The 13160-nt window shown below is 43.5% G+C and overlaps 1 protein-coding gene across 2 annotated transcripts in view; it reads left to right on the plus strand.

Annotated features, from left to right (window-relative positions):
- The window catches only part of PBX3 (PBX homeobox 3), a 249358-nt gene that overhangs the window by 102731 nt on the left and 133467 nt on the right, over positions 1–13160 (plus strand). The window lies entirely within an intron of this gene.

Below are 13160 nucleotides of genomic sequence, written 5' to 3' on the forward strand. Positions count from 1 at the left end.
TCTAGGTTGCTGGAGACAATATCTTTGTTCAATGGGTGCTAGCCTATTTTACTATGGAGGTCACAGCTTAAAGTAACTCTCTGTCCTTACACGAAGGTCTAGATGACGTTCCGCATCCTCAGTGACAGCCTTGTCCAGTAATAATAAGGGCAATACCCAATACTCAATTACAGGTCTATCCTTAAAAGTAGCGCATCAGAGTCTATCAAGGGCACAAACTTCAATGTCCAGTCAGATGACTCACTGAACTCTCTACAGTCATAACATACATCGGCCGGCACGAGCGGCATCAGCTCAATTGCTCTCTGTAGACAGGGCCACAACTCTAGGCACCCTGCAGTGATTGGCTGGGCCCTTCAACATCCTGAATTGTTAGCCAATCATAGCGGAGATTATTCTGACATGAATGATGCATACTTTAGCCATATGTCCTTTCTCTTGTGCAATATGGGGTATTTTTACTAAAGTACGATTTTTGGAGGTGTTGCCCATAGCAACCAATCAGATTGTACTTAACATTTATCTAGTACCTTGTAGAAGACGATAGCTAGAATCTGATTGGTTGCTATGGGCAACATCTCCACTTCTAAAACCTGCCCTTTAGCAAATATACCCCTATGGGAGGCTGTAACATGATATGATGTGTTCTAAAACTATTAAACTACTTCAAGGGAAAAAAAATAGAGGAGATTCCAGTTTATAGACATAATTTTTTTTTTTAGCTCAATAAATTTTACATTCTGTTACTTTCTTATTTCTTGTTTTCATTGTTGATTATGCCTGTGTGTTGTTTTAGTGCAGAGTGTTTGTTTGAGCGTTGTAGCGAAATTTGGCGTGTTGTGAGGCAGGGTGGTGTTGGAGGCTGCGTGTTATCTCTGCAGGAGCAGTAACTTGCCTCCTAGACCATTTTAAGTGCAGTTGTTGTCTGGTTGAATGGCAAGCCAATTGAAGTGCTCCCTACATCCCATTGCCTGCCTGTGGTGCATTTTTTTACACTGTATCATTCCCAGCTCCTGATGTATCAGCAGTGTGTTGTCTTTGAACAAAACATTTGCATTTCATCATTATTACATTTACCAAACAGTAGTATAAATAGCTAAGGAAAAATGGCATATTATACAAATTTCATGAATTATCACCGCTCAGACTATGGTAATTCTTGTTGCTCCGCTCGGCAATTAAAGTGTTGCGTTGACAGTGCAGGGAAACAAAGATATTTTTCTCAGGAGATCCTATGTATGTGGCTATTTAATGGATGATATGGCTGCTATTCTTATAACACATTTATTTAGTAACAATTATTTCTATAGTGCCAGCATTATCTATTGGGAACACAGTGATTAAACAAGACTGTGTATTAACAGTCAGAAAGGTAAGAGGTCCATGTTTGCAAGCTTAGTGCTACATATTGTACATTGGTCCAGTGACATTGCAAACAGACAGTTGTTTGAGTATGGAAAGAGAACACATGTAAATTTTATGTGAACTTTGTAGAGGGGTATTATGCTGTTACAATAAGCAATATATAATGTATGTGAACACAATGCGGAACTCACTGGTTAGATGATTAGCTGCCTAATCCAATACCTTTGTTTCACCCACAAACAATATGAAATAACAAAATATATACTGTAATGTGGTGGCGTTTACATCCACATATTCACTCACAATTTCGAATAAATACATATGAAATAATACTTCCCTTTCTCATTATATTGTTCGATGATCATGTCAAGCATCCTTTTGGGCATGAATTTTTCACTATATATATATAAAAATATAAACGAGAGACAATCCCAAACATTGTGTGATAATGTTTATACAAAATAAATTTGACAAATAGTACAACACACAATTTCATTCCCAAAATAATGCAGATTGGAGGCTTTACCAGAAAGCAGTGTGTCAGATGCATGTAGATATAAAGTGAATCAAGGCTCCGGAACCTCGTCGACCCGGCATCTAATATCACCAGCTTTTGGATCAGGCTCCTATTTACTTCAATGTTTACAGGGACAATACTTATTTATGGAATAACGCATTCCCTGCTGAGTCTCCTTGGAGATCTAGGGCCTGATTTTGAGGTGGACGCAGGTGCGAATGTGGATGGATTGGGCGGATTTCAGCATACTGTGCATGCGCCAGATCAGGCATACGCTCACTGATGGAGATCGCTAGGTCAAACGTATTGATCCGTCTATAGCTTGGCAGTGACTGGGCGGAGACCATGTGACATACTTATCTACTTTTAATTTATCCTCTCCGTGAGAAGCCCGGAGAAGAGATGGAGCAGATCGCTTCAAGGGGCGGGGCTCTCACATCAATAGGCCCCACCCCTATTGTACCAAAATTGTGCAAATAGCGGGTCCATGGGAAGGGGTGGAGCTAAAACATTGCAGTTTGCATCATTTCAGCCCCAAGCCTTCCTTACAGACCAGCGATTCGGGTATTATCTCCCCATCCTGCCCACTTCGCTAGGAAGCGGGTGGGATGTGGGAGATCCACCCACTCTTCCAGGGGTGCAGGGGACTAGCAGAAAAATTGGTAGGGAAGGTAAGTATGCCATGCTGACTGCCTCATTTTATGGGCTTGTAAGCTGACTTCCATGTACTCTCCATGTAGAGTGTGGATGGAGCTGGCATGCCTGTTTATGACAGATCTTTTTCACCTAGCATGGAGTGGGTGCAGATGGGTGGGATATCCCTCCACATGCAATGAGATGCCGAAGCCAAACAGAAAAGCAGCTTCAGATGCATTAGCCTAATGGTGCGTACATACGGGACGATCAATTACGATATCGAACATACAGCGCACCATGTACCCACCAACGATGGCCAACGACCCGCGATCCCTATATTAACTTGGTCGATATCGACCAGGTTAGCCTGCGTGCACGGGCGATGGACGATATCGTTATTGTCCATACGTGCCCAGGCATCGCAGGTCGTTGGCTATCTAAAAATGCACGATATGAACAATAACGATATGATCGATATCTTTATCGTTCATATCGTCCATTTTAATCGTACCGTGTGTACGCACCTTAAGAATCAGGGTCATGGTGATCTGTGTTTTACAGCACTTAACTGAGTTACTAAGTGATTTATTATATCCCTATAATTTACACTTGAGGATGTATTATACCATGTACTGTATATATTTTGCTAGTAGATCATTGCTGTATACAATGTCATTTTTAGTGATTTGACAACTCAGAAAACTGTACAGTGTATGACAAGAAGCAGTGCCACACGTTCCAGAACAATGTTTGTGCCTGTGGAGTTGATGTATCAAGCAGTAAAAAGAGTGGTGAAGTGGAGCGGTGGAGAAGTTGTCCATAGCAACCAATCAGCATTTACCTATCATTTTATAGAATGTACTTGATAAATGATTCCTGAAAGCTGACTGGCTCCTATGAGTAACTTCTCCACTCTTTTCACTGCTTGTTACATCATCCCCTAAATCTCCCAGTTGAGGTGTATAGCACTGAGGCGGAGGTCTCAATCTTGAGCCAGAATAGTTGTTATATATTACAAAGGTGCACTTACTGTGAAAATAATTTTGAAGTTGTTTGTGGCATGCTGCCATATTTCTGTGAAAGTCATTCAGTGACTCGGATCAGTAACCTAACTTTTGGTCATCCTCTTTATTTACATAGGCCTATCAGATGTTTTGACAACTAAACATACCGTGCAAAGCATTTCCTTTATAATTGGACTCTCCTTGCTCTCAGTAACATATACAGTGCTCATCACTAATGGTGCATACACACGATCAGATTTTTTCTTCAGATATGGACGATAACGATTTAAAAATCGTTCAGTCGTTCATATCTGAAGGAAAATCGTTCATATCTGACATGCCTGAACGATGGACGATCAACGATGCGCGTTCCCGTTTGTCAGATAACGATATCTGACATCTGATGGGTTTGCAGTCAGACTTGGACGATTCCATTCATTTTAATGCAGTCAAAAATCGTTCAATCGTTCAAATCGTTCAAATCGTTCAAAACTTTGGTCAAATCGTTCAAATCGTTCAGATCGTTTAATCGTTCAATCGTTCATCTGACAAATCTGACAAGTCTGACAAATCTGACCGTGTGTACGCTCCATAAGAGAGATGTCATCATTGCCACCACTAATCAGAAGAGTCGATTTTCAGACTATAGGATGTAACTACATGTGCGTCACTGTCATGTAGACAGGCCATGCTGTGTTGCACTGTAAACTATTGTCTACTAGCATTAGCAGAGCCGTAACTAGACTTTTTGGTACCCTGTGCCAGAGAGAGCATTGGCGCGCCCCCCCCCCCTATTTTTTAAATAGGGACATAAGATGGTGCACCTGAAAAAAGGCCATGGCTTCATGGGGAAGGACCAGAGAAGAGATAGCGGAGGCGAGGAGATGCTGGAGATGAAATAAGAGGAAGCTACAAGTGAGAATGATAATAAACAGGAAAATTGACAGGCCCAAACAGCACCCCCTGCTCTGCGGTGCCCTGTGCCATGGCACAGGTCTCACTACCGTAGTTAAGGCCCTGGGCATTACCCTTGGTAAAAAAATCTGCACTTCTACTTATAAAATCTGTGTGTGTACACATTGCACACACACTCCTAATTACATGAGTATATACCTTTTCATCTCTAAAACTGATTTGGGTTTTGTATTTAATACATCCCCTTATAATAATACACTAGCAAATAAAACCACCTTCCATATACACTGATTATTTTAGTAATTATATTCCTATTCTTTTTACCACTTATATGATTAGACATTTACAACCTCTGTAACCCATATTCCCTGTCCCTCTCCTCCTCCCTCTCCTTAGTCTTGCTTTTATTTATTAATAAACGACAGCGCGGCTCTGTGAAAAACAAGAGGGACAAAAAAAACAAAACAAAAGATTTTTTTTTTTTTTTAATAGCCGGCGCTGAGTCTCCATGGCAACACATCCCCACACCCCCCCATACAGTTTCTTCCGACGAACATCACATTAAGGCCCGGAGAAGTTTTTAAATCTAAGTAATGGAACACGTTAGCCAACGAGCCATCTACTAGTCATTTTGGCCACGGCGCATAGAGGTCATATGCTGAGCTCAGTGAAGGGAGCCAGGATGCCAAATGATGCTGAGCGTGCGTCTGGGATATGAGAGGAACAGAATTACAAGAAGAGTGCAGACCTGCTGAGGCAATTACGGCTTAATGGGGTCATTTGGAAGGCAATTGCTAGGGGTTAATGTAGTATGGAGAGATGAGGTGAGATTGAAGTGAAATTTGGGGCTGCAAATATCTTAAGATAAGAGAGATCAGAGAGCAGAGAATTTCCTTGCAGCCAGGACACAGATGAAAATATTCACAAGAAAGAGCAGGCAGTGAGGCAGAAGGGGGCGAAAGGGGGGTGGGGGTGGAGATTGGGAAGGGGGCGGATGGGGAAATGGAGATAAGATGGGCACATGTGGTATGCAGAAAGGATATAAAAACGCGCAAAGAGGATTTAAAACATGATGACAGAGAGGTTTAAAGGGCAGGGGTAGCTCTCATGCTGACCAAGTACCAGTTCATGCACAACACTGAAAAACATCCTGCTTAGATCCCCTACAAGTTCCTAAATCAAGTCTTTTTCCCTGTGTCATGTCAGACTTCCCCATCCAAACACAATTTGACATTCTTATGTTTTTGTTTACATTTTTATAGCACATAACCCCCCCCCAAAAAAAAAATTAAATAAATAAAAAATCTATATATTGTTTTATTTCAAATAATAAACAACATAATAAAATAAAAATAATTATTATTTTATTTTGGGAATTCAAATTGAAATATAATGTTTTCTGCAATTTCCAACAGACATTTCCTCTGCGTAAAGACATCATAGAAGTTAAATTATACCATGGGAGGCGGTTTTCAGGACATATAATAGGAATCTGTTGGGTTTCTTCACAAACCTAGCTTTTAGCTGAACAAAACACAAAAAAAAATCACATTGTTTGATTATACAGTCTGAGGCTTTAGAGCACATCATGTTTCCCAGCATCAGAGCAAAGCAAAGAAAATGTCAAAATATTATATGAATATCAGCTAGCGTTCCCTGAATGCGTATTTGGGTTGTACGGAAAAATTACAGGTGTTTCAATTAAAAATGTCAAAACTCTGATGGCATAATGAAAGTCATCATTTTATTTTGTGTTAACCTACATTTTAGGCACTCATGTACAAGCCAGGCCTTGAATCTGGGAGTTAGGATTCCTTTTCTATTAAACTGTTAGAATTTTATTAAATATTATTATGACCCAATTAACATTTCCGAGTATTAAGTTACAAAGCACACATGGTGCACGCTGGTTTTGCAACCTGCCTGGACTCCCAGTACATTGCAATGTGCAGACCTACTTTCCGGTCTGGGATACCCCTCCACAGACTAGATGCATGCCTGGATGTGCAGCTGATGGAAGAATTACAAAATGCTCACTGTGCAAACTATTATTTCAGTGTCCAATCCATTATCGCTTTATAACCGCCACTTTCATTTAATACAACTTTAATCCTTCAGCTAAAATAGGGCTCAATTTAGCTAATTCACAGCAATTTGCTTGTGTTGTGTTGCAGACATAGGCGTATTTGCAATGGGTGTGTCAGGTTTGGGCTCAGAAGATCTTCCACAGATGGTTTAGAAGTCGGGGTGCTAGGTTGGGGAAAGAACCGGGAACGATATATGTCTTCCTCATCCACGAATACCAGATGTTGGCTAGACCTGGCCAAAGGCGCAGAGTCTAACCTACTGGGAGGTGTTCCCCAGTGACCCCTCCAATAGGGATATGGGTTTAAGCTGCACCCAGCAGGCAGGTTGCGACCCTTTTGTCAGGTATCCAGTACACGTGAGAAACAGAACAGGGAAAGCACAGGAGAATGGTACTAGGCGTCAACACTTGGGTGACATACTGAGTACACGCACTGTTGATCCAGACGCAGAACTGGTACAGAAGAATGGTACAAGGAGTCATTACTCAGGTGACGTACTGAGTACACACACTGTTGATCCAGACGCAGAACTGATATAGGGGAATGGCATTAGGAGTCAATACTCGGGTGACGTACTGAGGGCCTGATTCAGAGCCGGACGCTCTGACAAGAGCGCTCGCTCTGAATCAGGGCCCTCCTACCTAAAATTGGAGCGGCCTCCTGGCCGCTCGCATAGCTGTGGGTGACCACCTACAGCTTATGGGAGCGGCCAAAAAGATGGTCGCGATGGTCAAGACCATCGCGACCATCGGGCTTGCGACGAGACCCTGGGGTAGGGTCTCGCTGCCGCAAGCCCAGGAGTGCTTTTGGCTCTATCAGAGCCAAAACCACTCCCACTGACATCACTAGTGATGTCAGTGGGGCCGGCCCCAGACGGTAGGCGTTCCCATGGGAACGCCTCCGTCTGGGCAGCAACGCCCCCGGCACGCCCACCAAAGGGGGCGTGCTGTCACTCACCATCGACAGCACGCCCCCTTTGGTGCGAGACCCATAGCAACGGCTTGGCCGTCGTATGCGGGTCTCGCGCATGCGCAAGACTAAGCGAGCGGGTCTGAGTCAGGCCCTGAGTACACAGACTGTAGACCCAGACGCAGAACTGATATAGGGGAATGGCATTAGGAGTCAGTACTTAGGTGACGTACTGAGTACACATACTTTTGAATAACATTTGGAATAATACACTAGAAGAAAGGAGTGTGGAACCTGGAACGCTGGAACAGCAAGTAATCACTAGAAGTAGCGAAGTTGTTCAGGCAACTTTCTGCTGCCTGGAGCCCTGTTAATTACCCTAAGGTAGCTATCCATTGGAGTATGGTGTCAGTCGACAGCAACCACTGCTACCATTGGGTAAAGGGCTAATCAGGTGATGTAGACTGTCATGGCTACGTCCATGACGGTAACCGCAGGACCCAAATCACGGAGCAACACATGGATGTCCTAGCAGACACCAGGAATAATCCTCAGTGCATCACTTGCCGCTGCACCTGGCGTCTGACTGCATGGGAAGTCAGGGGAAGCCGGCGCTGAGGTGAGTAACGGCCAGTCCTAGGCCGTAACCTGACAGGGTGCAGGGTGTGCGGTGCATACGGGCCCCTGAGTCCAGGGAGGGGGTCTGCACCACACACCCTGGACCCAAAGTATACTTACCTTCTGCTGGCAAGCGGGTTCCTTTCTCCGCTGCGCCATCTTCCCAATGACATCTTTGGGAAGATGGCGCGGTGCAATACAAACGAAAACTCCGGCACTGCGCCAGAGCCTTTGCTCTCCTGGGCTCATCCGCCATCTTCCCTTGTTGCAGAGTTGAGCGTACGGCAGTTTGCTGAGAGTAACTGCACATGATTAGAAATGGCGCAGACATGTCAGATTGTTTTATTCTAGTTCTAATTTAGGCCCTCATTCAGAGCCGCTCGTTAGCGGCAGTACGCTCGTTCCGAGCGATGTTTGCACATCTGCGCATGCGTACGGTTTTTAGTACGCATGCGCGAACCAGTCAGTGCGGCCGAAAATCGTTGGTACGCAATATAGCGAGTGCCTGCTATTTTGAGTGACAGAATGAGGCGTATGTGGGTGGTAACAGGGGAAGGTGCTTGAAAATGGGGAGTGGAGATCCGAACGCAGGCGTGCTTAAAGGTCAAAACGGGCGTTTTATGGGTGTGCATATTTAAAACAGCAGCGTCAGTGACCACGTCACTGGGTTATTTTATAGCCAGAACTGCTCGCAAATTTGTGGTAGCAAACACCAACCACAAGAATAGCGAGCAGTTCATACGCTGGTCGATGTACTCGATTAATCTAATAAATAGCGGACATGACGTAGGATGCGAGCGGCCAGGGGGCGTTTTTAACAAATAAACGAGCGTATGTTTTGCTCGCTCGTTCAGACTTAGAGGTGTGAACAGACTGCAATGTGCGTACGGATCATTTGAATAGCCACCCCTTGTTTTTAAACGAGCGACCACAAATAGCGAACGGCTCTGAATGAGGGCCTTAGTTCCATGTGGCGAATAACAGAATTCCATCTGTAATTAATTGTTATGGAACTCACAAAATTTTATATGCTCTAAAAAGGTATACAGTAATTAGGAAATTTTAAAAGCACAGTGTAAGCATGATTTCCATGCCCACATGTGTGTGACATAGGGGTGTCCTAAAGGGAACATAAACATACTATAGAGTGTAAGCTTGTGAGCAGGGCCCTCTAACCTCTATATCTGTTTGTCATTACCCAGTCATGTTTTATTAATGTTTTGTTCCCAATTGTACAGCGCAATGTAACATGCTGGCGCTATACAGCTAACTGATAATAATAATAGTGATAATATGCTGATCCTCTGGCCTTCCAAATCTCTCCTTCCTCCCCCCATTGAGGGGGAGATTCATCAAACTTTCTAATCTGGACAAGTGGGAGTATTGCCTATAGCAAACACTCAGCTTCTAGCTATCATTTATCTACTACAAACTATAAAATGATAGGTAGAAGTTGATTGGTTGCTATCGGCAACACCCCCACTTGTCCTTTTTAGGTTTGTTAAATCTCCCCCATAGTGTTATATGTAGAAGTGATAGATTATTATTATTATTGTTTATTTATATGGCGCCACAAGTGTTCCGCAGCGCCTTACAAAATACATAAACAAATAGATTGATTTACAGTACAGTACAATACAATACAATACAATACATTACAGGACATGGATAATATACAGTCAGGTCCATAAATATTGGGACATTGACAGAATTTTCATATTTTGTCCTCTATTCACCACCACAATGGTTTTGAAATGAAACAAACAAGATGTGATTTAACTGCAGACTTTCAGATTTAATTTGAGAGTAATTACATCCAAATCAGGTGAACGGTGTAGGAATTACAACGGTTTCTATATGTGCCTCCCACTTTTTAAGGGGCCAAAAGTAATGGGACAAACTAAACAATCCTAAATCTAACTTTCACTTTTTAATACTTTGTTGCAAATCCTTTGCAGGCAATTACAGCCTGAAGTCTGGAACTCATAGACATCACCAGACGCTGGGTTTCATCCCTGGTGATGCTCTGCCAGGCCTCTACTGCAAATGTCTTCAGTTCCTGCTTGTTCTTGGGGCATTTTCCCTTCAGTTTTGTCTTCATCAAGTGAAATGCATGCTCAATCGGATTCAGGTCAGGGGATTGACTTGGCCATTGCATAACATTCCACTTTTTAGCCTTAAAAAACTCTTTGGTTGCTTTTGCAGTATGCTTCAGGTCATTGTCCATCTGCACTGTGAAGCGCTGTCCAATGAGTTCTGAAGCATTTGACTGAATATGGGCATATAATATTGCCCAAAACACTTCAGAATTCATTCTGCTGCTTTTGTCAGCAGTCACATCATCAATAAATACAAGGAAACCAGTTCCATTGGCAGCCATACATGCCCACGCCATGACACTACCACCACCATGCTTCACTGATGAGGTGGTATGTTTTGGATCAGGAGCAGTTCCTTTCCTTCTCTTCTCTTCCCATCACTCTGGTACAAGTTGATATTTGTCTCATCTGTCAATAGGATGTTGTTCCAGAATTGTAATGGCTTTTTTAGATGTTGTTTGGCAAACTCTAATCTAGTCTTAATAAAATAATTATTTTGTCATCCACCACAGTTGTTTTCCGTGGTCTTCCGGGTCTTTTGGTGTTGCTGAGCTCTCCGGTGCATTCTTTCTTTTTAAGAATGTTCCAAACAGTTGATTTGGCCACACCTAATGTTTTTGCTATCTCTCTGATGGGTTTGTTTTGATTTTTCAGCCTAATGATGGATTGCATCACTGATAGTGACAGCTGTTTGGATGTCATATTGAGAGTTGACAGCAACTGATTCCAAATGCAAATGTCACACCTAGAATCAACTCCAGACCTTTTACCTGCTTAATTGATAATGAAATAACGAGGGAATAGCCCACACCTGTCCATGAAATAGCTTTTGAGTTGATAGTCCCATTACTTTTGGCCCCTTAAAAAGTGGGAGGCACATATAGAAACCGTTGTAATTCCTACACCGTTCACCTGATTTGGATGTAATTACCCTCAAATTAAATCTGAAAGTCTGCAGTTAAAGCACATCTTGTTTGTTTCATTTCAAAACCATTGTGGTGGTGAATAGAGGCCAAAATCTGAAAATTCTGTCAATGTCCCAATATTTATGGACCTGACTGTACATTGCTACATTCGCGACCATAACACCCAGAAAATGCAAAGCAACTAAGTGTTAGGTGCCCTGGTAGAGAGTAAGAAGTAGATGAAGGTAGAGTAAGGAGAAACACAAGAGGGTAGAGGGCCCTGCTCATAGGAGCTTACATTCTAAAGGGGAGGGACAGACAAACAGGAGTGAAACAGATGGGGTAGGCAGTGAGGAAGGAACATGTAGTAGCAAGTTAAGATGAGAGCTGGAAGGCTTTGATGAATTAGTGGGTCTTGAGAGCCAGTTTGAAGGATTGAAGAGAGGTGGAGAGTCTGATGGGAAGCGGGAGAGAGTTCCAACGGTGGGGAGCAGCGCAGGCAAAATCTTGGAGGCGGGAGTGGGAGGAAGTAATCAATTGGCATGAGAGGCGGCGTGTATTTGTTGAACGAAGAGGGCGGACAGGAGAGTGAAGGGAGATGAGATCAGAGATGTAAATGGGAGAGGAATGGCTGAGGGCTTTGTAAGTGAGTGTAAGAACCTTAAATTGGGTTCTAAAAGGGAAGTGGAGCCAGTGGAGGGCTTGTAGGAGAGGGGAGCAGATGCAGTGCGTTTTGAGAGGAAGATGAGCCGAGCAGCAGCATTGAGGACAGACTGGAGAGGGGAGAGAAGGGATTTGGGGAGGCCAGATAGGAGGAGGTTACAGTAGTCCAATCTGGAGATGACCAATGAGTGTATGAGGGTTTTAGTGGCATCCTGGGTGAGAAAGGGTCTAATATTGGAAATATTTTTAAGATGAAAACGACAGGACTGTGAGAGATTCTGGATATGTGGTTTGAAGGAAAGGGAGAAGTCCAGGATAACTCCAAGACAGCGCCCTTCTGGGCTAGAGGAGATAGTTGTGCCATCAATTGATAAAGAAATGGTGGGAAGTGAGGTTATGTAGGGGGAGGGAAAATGATTAGCTCAGTCTTAGACATATTAAGTTTAAGAAATCGCTGGGACGTCCAGGAAGAGATAGAGAGAGAGTTGGAGACACGAGTGAGGAGAGAGGGAGAGAGGTCAGGGGAGGAAAGGTAGATCTGAGTATCATCAGCATAGAGATGATATTGGAGGTCAAAAGAAGTGATGAGTTCACCTAGTGAGGATGTATAGATACGGTGTAATGGTTAGTATTACTGCCTCACAGCACTAAGGTTGTGGGTTCGATTCCCACTATGGCCGTAACTGTGTGGAGTTTGTCTTCCTGTGCTTGCGTGGGTTTCCTCCGGGTGCTCTGGTTTCCTCCCACACTCATAGATTGCAAGCTCCACTGGGGCAGGGACAGACGTAAATGGACAAATATTCTCTGTAAAACGCTGCAGAATTTGTGTGTGCTATATAAATAACTGGTAATAAATAAATATTTATTTATTAAAGCCATTAAAACAGGTGCTTTAAGTCTTCTACATGTATAAGGGCTATATGTATATGTATAAGGGCTATATGTATATGTGTAAGGGCTATATGTATATGTGTAAGAACTATGGGCCTGATTCAGCAAGCATTGCAGCTGCTAATATGCACGCAATCGGTCGATTGTTGCGTTCTGTGTATGCATCGCATTGCGTGAACCAGCCACTGCGATCGCAGAGACCACGCAGACCCATCGCAGAGTGATTGGCCGAAAGTACCGTTGGGGGGGGGGGGTGACGGGGGGCTGGTCGGCGAAACGCAGGGGTGCCAGTTGGATTGCATGGGCGTGTATAAATAATCCACTGCAATGCCATACACAGCCTGATCTCTCACTGCGTACAGGAAGTTAGCAATTTCTGACTAAGGTCAGAGCTTGTGCCAGTGTGCGTGAGGCTGAATTGGTACCGATGTTACCGATGGTTTTGCAGTCTTGCTAAGGATTCCGGATGTCAGTAAGGTAAAGTGGGCGTCCTTATGTTGTGCTGCAGCGGCATAGCGATTGCAGAGGATTAGCATGCTATCTCAGTGAGA

The sequence above is a fragment of the Taudactylus pleione genome, unplaced genomic scaffold (genome assembly GCF_031769625.1).
Source record: "Taudactylus pleione unplaced genomic scaffold, aTauple2 ptg000110l, whole genome shotgun sequence".
NCBI lineage: Eukaryota > Metazoa > Chordata > Amphibia > Anura > Myobatrachidae > Taudactylus > Taudactylus pleione.